The sequence below is a fragment of the Excalfactoria chinensis genome, chromosome 1 (genome assembly GCF_039878825.1).
Source record: "Excalfactoria chinensis isolate bCotChi1 chromosome 1, bCotChi1.hap2, whole genome shotgun sequence".
Classification (NCBI taxonomy): Eukaryota; Metazoa; Chordata; class Aves; order Galliformes; family Phasianidae; genus Excalfactoria; species Excalfactoria chinensis.
In genome coordinates, this window is record NC_092825.1 from 100768676 (window position 1) to 100783343 (window position 14668).

Genomic DNA, 14668 nt, shown 5'->3' on the forward strand with positions numbered 1-14668 from the left:
GATCATGACTTCCCAGCTTACTTTACAGGAAACTCTCCTCTCCCCAGTCTCCAAGGAATCACATTTAACATTATCCTGCACCTCGCACTGTCAAGGCTCATCAACAAGCCAACAGCAATGTCTGATCTTATCCTGACACTGTCATCTGTTGCAGTGAGCTTGCTACGTTTGAGGGCTAAATACTTTTTATATTCACTGAATAGCGGCAACTTCAATTAAGCCCAAATTTCTTGGTGACATATTCTGAATCACATCTTTTTGATAAAACAAAAAGCATGCTTTTCATATTAAAATAAATAAATAAATAAATAAATAATTTACATAACACCTGCCAAAATAAATAAATAGATAAATAAATTAAAAAAAGAAAAAGTTCTATTTTAAGCAATGACTTCTTTCAGCTTTCATTTAGAGAATGCTCGGAGAATTTACCTGGTTGGTTTGAGAACAATCAGAGATAAGAAAGTCAAGTAGAAAGAAAGTACAAGGAACTCACAGATAAACAAGACACTTGACTGAATGTTTACCTTCAAAAGAAAATCGACTGAAACCTAGTAAGACACGTTCCTTTTCCTGCCTAGCTATTAAACCACAGGCAATGCAGGTGGAGAGAGATAACAAGGAAAATAAAATATTACAGGGAATTCCCTGATGCACTTAAGTCAGATATCACTTCCAGATTTTTAGAGAGTCTTACCATGACATACTAAAGAAGATCAACTATTGCAAGTCAGCCCTGATAGAGATTGTTATGAGAGCAAGGAAGTAGGTTTCCTTTGAAGAAACAGCACCGCAGCAGTGATTGGCTGCTTTTCGAGGCAGAGAAGGAAACCAACAGATATTCATCACCCCAGTTCTGGAGACAGTGTTCTGGACCAAGGGAGTCAGCAGTGTAATTCTGTCTGGATAATTTCCTGATCCAGGTCCTTCAGCTGTTTATAGAAAAAGTATCCATGGGATGACACAGATCCACATCATTTTTGCAAGCTCTAGGGTTTGCGCTAGGGTGTGTGATTTAAATAACAGATGGGTAAAATCACATGTAACCAGGCAGCTCCCTAGTGGCTGTATAGATGTGGATGTTGGAGAGCATATGATTTTCCAAGCTAAGGTCAGCACTAACCTGAGCTCAGTTTTTCCTCCAGATCTGCTTTTTTCTAGTGCTATCATGCTGCTTAATTTTTTTGGCTTGTTTCGCCTCCTTCTGCTGAAATCACACCCCTGTGAAGGATCCTTCCAATTCAAACAGGGGAGTCACATGGCTCCAGAGCTGCACCATTTCTGGAAGATGAGAACATACCTCTGTGAGGTGTGGAAAGTGCTGTCTGCCACATTAATGAAGCCAAGTTGCAGAAATCTGCAGTGTGAATCAGATTGTACCATCTGGCCCTCAGCATAAAGGAGATAAGCACCCTGGTTTATAAAGAGTTTAATATTAGCTATTAGCTTTGGAAACCACTCACCAAATAGTGCACTTTATACATGATAAACAAGAAACCTCTCTAATACTTTTTTTTTTTTTTTTTTTTTTTTTTTTTTTTAAACTTGCAAAATCTGCTGCCATTTTTATCTTAGCTTCAGTATACCACATTTAACTGCTTTAATATGTTCTGTATTTTTACCTTGTTTATATATTTATGATTCTTGGATCTGGCTGAAGATTAGAGGCAAGCCACACCACAGACACAGCACAGGGCTTGGATATGATGGGATGAGCTTGGTGCAGTGACTGTGTGGGGCTGGTTGTCAGCAGCACCCCCAGAACCCCTCAGTCCTGAAGGAGCATCCTCAATTGGAAGGTGCATTTCATCAATAGTGCAATGGCTTCAGGGGACATGTCAGCCAATGAGGCTGCAAGAGAAAATCTTAGTGGACTCCCTTTGAATATCTTTGGGTTAGGCCTTTGAGTCCTATGATTTCTTGCTCTAGTTTTATCCTTTTTATTTTGTACATACATGGATACATATTTATGTCTGGTGTCTGAGAGAAATTTTTAAACACCAAAATGAAAACACCTTAACATGAAATGAAAACGCCCAAATATTTTTTACCCAGAACACACCCAGCAATGTTTCAGCGTTGTCTGAATGCTGGGGTGTGGGGCTTTCCATTCACCCTAAATTCAAGAAAATTTTAAGGAGAATTCCAACAGAACTTTAACCTCTGCATAAACCGATTTCTCATTTGACTCTCCTGCAAGACGTAGGCACATCCTAATTTCCATTCCCCTAATTTCCACCAAAGCAAACAACTATGTGGGTATTTTAAAGCATACCAAAATTGCTCTATGACTACAGGCAATCCTGTGCTCCATGGATAGCACTGGGGGACCTAGGCTCTTTCTTACTTACTGCCTCCACCAGTTCCCAATGTTTTGGTAAGCATTCACCATGGAGAGAAAAAAGGCAATGGGCTGATGGTCTTTGTTAATCGAAAAAGGAAAAAAAAAGTGCAAACTGATTTTTGGGCATTGTACCTAGGCAGGTCTAGTAACTGTATAACAAATATGTATTATGCTAGAAAGAGTAGACTCACAGGCGCCAGGAGTGAAACATTATCCTTTTCAGACAAAGTCTCAGACGAAGATCTTTATCTCGGGATGATATATGGGATATATTTTTGAGATGACTCCACATAATACCTTTATTATTGTTGAAGTTTAACAACTTAAAAGGAATTAAAAAAAAAAAAAAAAAAAAAAAAGGGTCATATTTGTCCTTTGTTACGTATCCAAATATGGGCAGGAGGCTTCCGATGAGGCTGGGCTTATAGAGAGAAACACCATTAGCCTAAAATAGCACCAATATTTATAGCATTGCAGGGGGGATATATGAAGCAACTGTAGAATTGGTTTGAAGAGCCAGAAACTGTTCTCGGTTACAGTTTGCTATTGCAACTCCATTGAATCAGAATAATTACTCTGTCTGTACTCTGGTTTGCCAGAGAGGGAATTAGGACTGAAGTTTCTGACGAAGATGAGAAATACAGATTAAACTGAAAATATTAGAACATTATTAATTATAATTCTCCAAGGCAAAGTTGACAAAAGTCAACTTTCAAGAAACTTACAGAGTGTTAACAGTTTGTGGCTCTAATTCCAGGAATATAGAACAGTTTTAAGCCAGGACATTGGAGCCGAGCTCTTGAGGGCTTGTCTTAAGAGTTCTTCAATTCTTTAGCAGCATTTCCTGGAGGATGGGCAAACTTTTACAGGAAAATACTACTTAATGATCCTTAATTGAGGGTTAGAAAGGAGAACTTGTGTACTGATGGTCTTTTTGCGTGGACCAGGTAAGGCAGACTGATTGCCTTCTCACTGCTCTAAGCAGCAGCTTGGCCACAGCCAAGTGGTGAACAGCAGAGACTGTACCTAAGCACAGCTTTACCACACAGCTCTTCACATCTGTGTATTTTCTGTCTTACACCATTCTATTGGAAACTATGGGACATGGCCTTTCTGATGTTCAAGATCTGCAGCACCATTCTGCAAAAAAAAAAAAAAAAAAAAAAAAAAAAAAAAAGTGTTGTCCATCAAATAAGGCAGTGAGGTTATTCAGCACAAACTCCTTCCAGTCAAGAAAATACCTGACAGTACTCCCGTTGTATCTGTGAACCATCCGTATTCCTGATTTGTCTTGCTCTGACACATCATGCCATGCCATATGATACTATGTCATGCCACGCCACGATGGTTGGAAGGGCTGTCATTCTGTCATTTTTTGGGACTACTTGATAAACACAGTGAGAATACCTATGATGGGAGGCCTTGGAGACCTTCTCTCCCCCTGTTTCATGAGAGTGCCCAACCCCATATGGCCTAGTCACTCTAATGTAAAACATAAAGACATACATGAAAAAAACTTCTTCAGTTTTAAGACAGACCATAGGCTTCTCTGGGCTAACTATATCTGCAGAAGACAAGGCTGCATAGGTGGCCTGGCCAGGCGCAAAGTAGGTGGAAGGCCCAGGTGAGCTTCCTCTGGAGCAGAACAGACTGGGTCCCAGGGTCAGGGCCTCTGCTGCTGGCTGTCTATGGGATGGGGTTCATCACACCTTTTCAATAATGAAACATAAAAGCATGTTGCTGATTAGATAGGGAATTATTACTCATTTACATGTGAATGGAGCATGGCAGAGGAAAGGGAGCTAGGACATTTCTCTAAGCTACTTCTTACTTCTCAGGACCTTCCTCACACTCATTTTGCAGACATCAAAATTTGAGTACAGGCACCCGTCTTGAGGAGGCATGTGGCTGTATGAGCACTTAATGTCAGAGACTGACTGGGGCAAAGGGGGCCAAGGCCTGCACAGCCCATCTCTGCTGACTGTATGATCAGTGAACTATTGTTTCAGCAGTTCTTGGTTTTCCTTGCCAAAGATACTAAATACTTAACCCTGATTTGATGCATCAAGAAGCCTAGTGTGAAACAGGGAGCAAACTAATTTAACACTACAGACATCAGCCTAAAGTGTCTCTGCAGGCACTTCTCTGGAAAATGAATAGCCAGTACTTCCAAAAACACATCATTCAGTCATCTTCTGCAGAAGGGGGAAAAAAAATCATTAAAAAGAAAAAAGCACTCTTAATTGCACAGTTCTAAATAATGTCCACATGTGAGTAGTGACAGTATCTGATTGGAACTCTGTGTGGGAAATGCAAGGAGGTGCATAGGTGAAGTTGTCACAGTTCTTACTTTGTCCCAGCGCCATAAGATGTGTCCGAATAAGGAAAGAAGTGATCATGTGCTTTGGCAAGTTAACAACTAGGTTGTAACAGTACAAGCCAAGAGAGATTCTGCAAAGCAACTTCTGAAAGGCATAAAAATTAAAATGAAACATTTCTGAAACACATCTCATGCAGACAGTCTGCCAGAGAGTCATGGGGGTTGATAGATGACTTAAGGTGTAAACCATTGCTTAGGGAAGGTGAGAACACAGCTGGAAAGCTTTGTGTCCACTTTTACTCACCAGGGTTTTCAGGCTTGAATCTTTCTTTTTGGGGGATGAGTTCAAGAAGCTTTCTCAAAATGAGGTGTCAGTAAGAATGAGCTGAATGTGCCCAGACGTGGAGCTGCTGAAATGCTCACTATGATCCATAATCTACCAGTTAAATCTAACACAGTCTTGCCCCAAGCACTGCACTGACAGCAGGACTAGACAGTGGCCTGGCTTTTTATTTTCAAGGTGATTAGCTTATTTCATGGAGGAGAAATGCAGCATAGACGAGTTCTGCAGTTCTCCACAGGTTATCCTTCAACGTTACTCACATCTCATTCTTCTTAGGGGTCTGGGAGAGCAGGGACTTCATCCTTATCCAATAAGGTGTGCATGGCATGTCTTCCAAGTGGTAGGAGCCTCTGGTCAGGTACAGTGAGTACTGTACAAATATTGTGTTTACAATGATGGAAGCAAAACAAATAGGCTAGAGCTGGCCTTGACTAAACTTGCCTTCTTTGCTTTCTGTTCTGTGTGAAAAAGTCTTTGATCATTTTCCTGATAATCACTTGGGTCTTGCGGGTGTTTTTGTAAGTCCAACTCGATAGAACTTAATAGGAAGAGTGGAAGCATGCAAGCTCTAATTACACAGTATTGCATCAGTCTAAATGTAGACATCTCCACCACCAAACTGTTTGCTCTGGACACAAAGAGCTACTGTTTCTCTGATAATTCTGCAATGACACTCTTATATTGCTGGAAAATAACATTTGACTTGGTGAGGATGAAAGTGCAGGAAATCAGTGTATTGTGGTCAGTTCCTCCACCGTGAGTACTGCCCCATGTGTCTTGGCACACCTCTTTGCTTTGTGACATTTCAAAGCTGGGGTTAGTGTATGCCTCCTGGCACAGCCCTGAGCAGAGCAGTAAGGAAACCACACCAACATGGTGAATAACCAGGGGAAATCTCATGCCACAGAAAAAACACTTAGATGTGCAGATTTTCCTTAGCTGCTTTCCTCCTCTGGCTGTGCCTGAAATATAGCGAGGTAACATGACTGTTGATCTCTGAAAGCAAGCTTTATACTACCTAGGTCATGAACCAGTATCACGGAAGATATAATGTTATGGCATGTACGGGAAAAAACCTCCATGAGCACCAAATATCTGTGGCTGAAGTCACTGCTACAAAGATGCGTAATGCTTTGGTATCCTCAGTGGCTAAATTAGAGCTGGAATGCAGTCACACTTCTGACTGCTGAGTGAGAACATATCCAACAGCTACATTTCCAATTTTGTTGTCCATCCCATACCCCTCAAATTTAATTGGCCAGTAAATACAGAGATCCTAGAATCATAAAATCTTTGGAATTGGAAGGGAACATTAAAGATCACCTAGTCCAGCTTCCCTAAAATGAACAGGGACGCCCATGGCTTCATCAGGTGCTCAGAGCTTCATCCAGCCTGACCTTGAGTGCCTCCAGGGATGGGGCATCCATCACCTCTCTGGGTAACCTATTCCAGTGCCTCACCACCTCCATTGTAAAAATTTTCTTCCATCTATCCAGTCTTATTCTCCTCTCTTTTAGTTACAAACCATTTCTCCTTGTTCTATCACAACATATCCTGCTAAAGAATCTGTCCCCTTATTTCTTACAGCTCCCCTTTAGATACTGAAGGCCACACTCGGGTCTCCCTGGAGCCTTTTCTTCTTCAGGCTGAACAGCCCCAGCTCTGTCAGCCCATTCTCAATAATGATGTTCCACCCCCTGGACTATTTTTGCAGTCCTTTTCTGGATGTGTTCCAACAGGTCCCCATCTCTCCTGCACTGAAGACTCCACATCTGGACACAGTACTCCAGCTGAGGTCTCACCAGTGGAGAACAGAGGGGCAGAGTCACCTCTCAAATCTTTCCATTCACTCTCGATTGATTTATTTGATGCATGAGTCTGTAGAGATCTGGGGAATTGAGAGGGACAGCCATCCAGTATGGCCACCTCAGTTTTGTGCTTAATTATATAAGTCTAGAAGTAGGCATCCATATTCAAGCTGTCTAAAGGTGGTGTCACCACTGGCTACATACACAATTCCTGAGATGAAGGTTGTGACTCACCCAGGTCTATTCCTGCAAGAGATCACGCAGATGAGAAGGTGGACATGAATTGGCCGGCTTGCCCTGATCAGAAAGACTCATAATGGCAAAAATGAGCCTGCTCAGAAGTAAGGAGCAAGGAGCATAAAAAAAATCACACTACAAAACAGAATACATAGTTCACTCCAAAAGTAATGCTTCCTATTTATTTCCATGGAAAATACAATACCTACAAAGAGCATGATAACACTGAGAAAATTATTGGCTACAAAACACTATTTTTTAGCACAGGCACCAGTATTAGCTGTGTATATTCACCAACAATGAACAAGAGCCTGCATGCTGTGCTCGTACAAATCCACATGGCTATCTGGAATGTGGCTTGTCTTTCTTTGGTTCTGGAACATTGCTGTCACCACTGCTGAAACGCGCCACCCACCCCTTACTGTGCTCACATCCACAGTTAAATATTCAGCAAGTGTTGATGAATGTCAATGGGTAGCATTTTTTCTGCACAGAGGAGTTCAGTGATACGCCTTTGCTTCATCTGCACTTCCGTATCAGACACCATTCTGTCAAACTGCCTCTACTGCCATCTGTCACATGGCAGCAAAATTGAATGGAACATTGGTGGAAACGTTCAACCTCTACTGCCATGCCACCAACATCCACCTCTGATGTCACAGGCCAACATAATAAAGCAGGAGGCATTACTTTCAGAGTGGCCCTACCAACATTACATAACTGTAAGTGATCAAGTGTGGTCAGTCTTAACAACTTTCAGACCCTGACCTGACAAAGCTATTTTAACTCCCTGAATACCCACAGAGAGCTTTCACAGTCAAGTTCTGATGTGCTATCTCATGGTGCCTGATAGTTTGCTTAATGCAGTTCAGCTGAAGAAAACTGCTGCATAGAAGCTGTGTCGTACCATCCAGTCCTGTGGGTACAGGGGGCACTGGGACACAGAACACGTCACATGGCCCACAGTTCCGAAGACCTATACTGATTTCTTCTCTCATGTCTACCCAGACATTAGAAGGGGCCTTCCATTTTGAATGCTTTTTCTTCCTTAAGAGCAGTTCCCATATTTTAAACACTGCAGGGGTTTTCAGTACATCTTTAGATGGAAGAAATTTCTAAGTGCAAGAACTGTACAAGGGTCCTAGGAGGTCAGAGGGAGTGGCAGTGATGGGCATCCTGGAGGCAAAGCTTCTCAACTCTTCATATAAATGAGGCTAAGAAGAGAGGTTAAGAGGAGAGACAATCCCTTCCCAGTCCCAGCACACATCCTGGTCCCATGTCCTACCTCCTGTGGCAGTTCTATGCTGGTGCCTTCCTAGGAACCCAGAAGTAGGTTTTAAGTATGGTTATTGTACTGTGTCCTCTGGGATTGTGCTGGAACTGCCAATTTGAATCACTTTAAGCTCTTGCAGTTATTTTACAAGTCCCTGGGTGAATTGTTTTACTACATTAGGAACCAATCAACTAGGAATTTCTTCTTACAGTTCGGTGTGTATTTCTTCCCATGATATAGCCACAAACCTGTCTTTCATCAGTTGCCCAAGGTTTTTGCTTTTACATCCAGTTACCACAGGGGCTATCAATATTTGCTTTTAGTTTCCTTAATATGTGCACATAGTACTCAAATTTAGTGTAATTATGATTATATGTAGCAAATTTAAACTTCAGTTTACTTGGCTCAGGGCAGGAAATTCAGGGTAATATAGAGGTTGTTAAGTCATTGGGTCTGCCTTCGTATATGATACATAGGCTCCACAAAAGAATTTGTGTGCCAAAGGCCAAGAACGAAATCCTTAAACCTCCCACTGAGCTGCCACTCTAAAAAGAAAACTACCTAAGCTAGCTGCCCCACTTCCATCCAATCATTTTCTACATACCTAGGCCATATAACATAGAGGTACAGACTCCCACATGGCTCTTTATGTTTTAGCTATAACAAACAATCTAAAAAATGAAACACTACAGCTGTCATTCATGAAAGTGAGTGATCTCCAACAGTCATAAAGCTTGGGCACTATCCCATCAGTATTTTATGGGTGCATCTCTGAAATTTTTCCTAGCTGAAGGCATAGACAGGAGGGGAGGAATGTGCCCTTTTCCCCACTCTCTATTCCTTAGAGCACATACAAGGATGAAGGAAACAGACTTAAATCCTGTTGCTTCCAGAAGAGTAAACCTTTCCTTCCATCTTCTATCTCCCAGTGTATTGACTCTGCTTCTGTAAGGTCCCCATGCTTGCTTACTCCTTCTACTACTGAGTAATTCTGCCTTGTGTAAAATGTTTTCATGATCACTCATCAGCCTCAGAAGTACAAGTTCTCCTTTTCACCATAAGAGACCTCACCACAATCTTGCTCTCTCTCTGTAGACTTAACAACATTAAATTCATTTCTCAGGGTATTCATATCTCTATGTACTAAATAACCTGACTGGTTGTTTATCTAGCACACTGGAAACCCAAACACTCTAATTTGGAGGACCTCTTGCAGATCCTCAGGCTTAGATGTTTACCTGGGATATCTACGTTAAAAACCTAACTGAGCTAGATTTTCACAGAATCATAGAATCATTAATGTTGGAAAAGACCTCTAAGATCATGAAGTCCAACTGTCAGCCCATCCCCACCATGCCTCAGTGCCACATCCATACAGCTCTTGAACACCTCCAGCTGACTCCACCACCTCTCTGGGCAGCCTGTGCCATTGCCTTGCCACTCTCTTAGAGAAGAAATTACTGCCAATATCAAACCTGAACCTCTCCTGATGCAACTTGAGGCTATTACTTCTTGCCCATCGCCACTTGCCTGGGAAAAGAGACCAACTCCTTAAAATCTTGAAAAACACTAGAATCCTGAAAGACAGCAAAGTCTCCAGAGGATAATTCTGTCCTCTGACTGATCAACACGCAAGGGATTTGCATCTGAAAAGGGACTTTGGGTTTCCAAATTCTGTTCTGTGTGGTGCTTGAATAGAAGCTAGGTCTCATCTTTGGCAGCTGCACAAATGCAGTTCATCATTGGAAGTAACTACCCCCTTCCAGGACTCTAGGAACTTATAACTCTAGCTTTCTTTACCTGTTGCCCATGAAAATGTACAAATGCCAGAGCATGGTGGTGTTCTCTCTGATTCATCTGCCACCACAAGCTCTTGGCTGGGGTAATAGAATCATAGAATCATCAAGATTGGAAAAGATCTCCAACAGCATTCCCTTCAAGCCTGAAAAATATCCAATTCTTTGGTTTTGATCCGATTGCTTGGGTTTGGCAGCAACAACCACCACCACTTCAGCTATCTTTAATGAGGAATTTCATCTCTGCCCTGCTCCTCTGCAGGATTCTCTAATGCAATTCTTGCTTTAAATCTGTGTCACTGCTTTCACTGAAGTCTTCATGGCATGACCCATGGCTGGATGATTGGAAATGAGATCCTTGCACAGTGCAGGAGTTTCTTTCCTCCTTGGGAGCTTTTTGGGGGCTCACACCAACCAAAGCTGATGTGCGCCAGTACTAGTGTCAGTAATTATGTGTTTGTGGCATACACACAGAGAGCTGTGGGGCAATATTTTTTCCCTTTTCACTGACAGTGGTAGTAAAAGTACTCTTGCCTCTGCAGGAATCAAGCTGCAATGACACAGACAGGCTTTATGCCAGCATTGTTGTCTGCTCACCAGTACCTCTACTATGGTTGCTGAGATAGTAATTATGTCAATACAAAATAAAAACATAAAGCCCTATTTAATAAAAAATATATATTCTTTTTGAGTTATTCTTCCTCCTATCACACAGTCTGAGCAACTGCTATTTTTTCCCCTTAGAGTCTAGTTGCTGGTGTTGTACTATATCAGCATGACTACAGTTTGTCAGTGCATTAATAATTCATGACCAAAGGATGCGGAGTGAGAGCTTTAGCTTTGGGGAGAACTCCACCCAGACAAACACAACTGCATTTCCCAAGGAGAACGGGTAGGAAAGCCAGTCAGAGATCCACCAGCTCACTGAGTCAGGCAGATATTTATAGTCCGACCTGCTACTGCTGTGCTGAAGAAATGGAAATATTGTTAAATCATCCTGATCAAATACTCATATGCTCTTGAACCCAAGCTGTTAAAAGAAGGCAGAAAAAAGAAAGGTCCTGACCTAGGATGGTTCAGTCTACCTGTGAGGCACATAACAAATGAATATAGGGAGATGAAGAAAACAATAACAGGATAACAAAACAATTGGGATCACAAGCCATGAGATTGGTCTAATTTCTGCCCATTTGTCCATGGTCATTGTGGAGGAGTTTCAATGCTACCAGGAAAAATAATGAGGTAACATTCAGGGTGTTTACAAAGAGTTTCTCCAATGCATGAGGGGCAGCACTGGAAAAAAAAATGTAGTCAGCTTCCCAGAGGATGGTGTGACTTCACTTAGGGAGAAGGCTCTCTCTTTTTTTCTTTTTCTCTCAGAGAATGATGACCTCACTTAAAATGGAAATAAGTCTTGGTTCCCCATAACTGCCAGGCAGTTGGGTGGATGAGGGGTGTCTCTGTACCCTCATTTCCAAGCAGTGGAGTTAGTCTTTACCGCAACAGTCTCAGTGAAATGAGGATTTGCTCTTTGAATACACAAAGAGTTAGTTTTCCTTTCCGCTAACTCCGCTGAGAGTGCTTGAAATTTCAGCTGCCAAGAAATGTCAGCTCAGAGGTGTGGAGAAAAATTGTTTTGTTTCAAATCCATTTCCTCAGCGCTTCTAATGAATCTTTTTTTAAGGAATTTTATGAGTATGTGGAAATTTCAAGCAGTTGTTGAGAACAACAGTTGTGCTACTAGTGGGAAGCTGGAGTCGTTTTGTAGAATACAACAGTGGATGCTGTGCCCTGCTATTCTCAGGTTCTCACAGTTTGTTTCTGCCTAATCAATTTATGTTATAGTTTGGTAAAGTTTTTCAGAACACAGAAGCAAGTTTGACAAGGTTGCTCGTATAGGCAAGAAACATAACTTACTCTTTCTACTATTATTTTTCTCATGTGGACAGTGCAGGTTATAAAGCTACAACAGTCTTCAACAAAGCCTATAGGTTGTGAAATTCTTGAGTTTATTTGTTGCCAGAAAATCCCATGCAGCTCTTGATCTCAGCTATAGATCATCCATTTCCTATGGACCCTCCTGGATGCCTACCTGTGCAATGTGGTGTAGGGAGCCTGCTTTGGCAGGGGGGTTGGACTCGATGATCTCTAGAGGTCCCTTCCAACCCCTACAATTCTGTGATTCTGTGATATTAACCAATCTGAGGAAAGGGACCAGAGGCTGCCACTACCTTGTCTCCTTCAGTCCATCATGGATCTCTGGTGGGTAGGAATCACCAGTCTGTTGGCAGGTGCAGAAAAAGCTGCTGAGGACTTTCTGATACGCAGTTGGGCTGCTCTTGGCTCTAGTCAGTATGAGAGACAAGAGCCTTCAGCGGGATGTAAAACACAAAATAGGAAATAGGCAGAAGGCATTTGCTTTGTCATTCTCAAAGTAAAGCTAAGCTGAAAACAATTCTTATTTCAATAAAACCATCTTCCCAAGACTTATTTGCTGTTGAGCTATAGTTTCAAGTAGACCTGCAGTCTATGAACATCTATAAAGAAATCAAATCATTTCCTGTTAAAGTTATGTTAAAAAATAGAGATCTTTCCTCTTCCATTTTTTTCCCCTCAAATATTATCTTTAAAAGAAATCTATAATCTTCCTTCTTTAATTTACCTCCAATCTTTTTTATTGTTCTGTTACATATGGAAGAGATGTCTTTATTCACTTCTTTCTTATGGACACTTTTTCTTTAAAAGCATTGGGTTGTGTTCCTTCCCTTCCGACCTTCTCCCTCCTCTGCATATTTTTATTTTGTCACTGCTCTGCAAGGCATTTAAGTACGTGCTTAGCTCCAGGACTGACAGTGCAGCTACTCATGAGCATAAGTATGTGTTTAACATTTATCTTGGTGAATCAGATGTGGAACTCCCTCTGTCTTCCCCTTTCTTTCTTTTTCCACTCCTGAAAAAAAATACAATTACTTTCTCGTTCTTTGATTTCTTCTTGTCAACCATATATACTTAATATTATCTGCCTATGTTCTTCTCTATTTATTTCCTATTTTTTTTTTCCTCTGCTGATATTCTTTCTTACTTTTCTGCACTTTTCTCTACAACAGTCTCTTGCACTCTGGTTTTTCGGTTCTTTTTTTCTCCTCAGTTCTCTCCATTTCCCTCCTTGATTTTTCTTCACTGAATGGTTAAATTTGAAGAATTACAGGGATATCTCATTTTCTAGAGTATTCTATTTCACTAGAGCCCACTACTATTGAAATCAACAGCAAGCCTCCTATACAATCCCAGGAGAGCTGGAATGGATCCGAAATATTTGCTATTTGCCAAATGGTGGGAGTCTCTGCGTCCAAAGCTGGTCTATTTACATCAGGATCAAATGCAGGCTCCAGTTTGAATCAGAACCATATGCTCATTCCCAAATTATGAATTTTCATAGTAAAATAAGCTACATAATGGATACTGAAGGACAATAATGTATGTTCCTGTTAAGTGCTGAGTCAGCGCCTTGGAAAGGGAGAGAGTTGCCCTGCTCTGGAGCCAAGGCTGCACACAGCGCAGCTCAAAGATGATGGAGTGGAGCATAGCAAGGGGGAGGCAGGAGTAGATGGAAAAAAAAAGTTGTTTGTGTTTAACAAGCAAATACAATTAGAAAACATTTCACAATATCTGCCACCAGATACCAACTGAAACTCCAGCTCCACTGATGTCAACAATAAGCCTCCCATTGACCTCAGGCATCTGGGTGTCCACCTACCTAACATTCAATCTGCTGCTAAAAGTGCATATGAATGAGATAGCATCCCTTGGGGATGAGGCAGTCCTGTAAGACATCCTGATGATGCTACATTTTGCTATTGCTCACTTTCTTAATGTATTTTATTATTGTTGGAGATTCTCAAAATGCTTTGATAAATCACAGAGTAGAATCACAGAGTCATAGAATGGTTTGGGCTGGAAGACAGCTTTTAGATCATCTAGTTCCAGTCCCTCTGCTATTGGTAGGGAAACCTTTCTCTAGATAAATGCTAGTTTGGCTAAAATAATAATAAAAAAATACTGGATACTGTGCTTTTGCATTAAAAATGGCTTTAACTTTTAAAAATACTCAGAAAATTCATGGCATTTGTAACCTGTGCTTCTTCTCAGTTCACAGAGTTTTAACACCCTCGCTGTTCCCTGTGTGGCTGAGGTGGCTCAGACACTGTGCTGCAAAGGCACAACTGGGCACAGGTACCTCTTCTTCCTGGAGACAGATGTACTTACTGGGTTATTTGCAGAGAATTGACGTTTGATGACCTTGGCAGGGGCTGCCAGCCCTGGAAGGTCTGGTGGCAGTGGGAGCATGGGGTCCCAGTCTCTGGGCAAGCTCTCCTCATGGTCCACAGCCTCATGGTCCACAGTATAAGCTCGAGTATGTGAACCTGTTATTGCTGTCAGTTACAGTCCACATTTTAAAAACCATTATTCAGTTAAAAAAGAAAGGAATCTGTTTTAATTGCTGAAATGAAGCCTATGAATCAGGATGAAGCACTCTTCCATTCAAC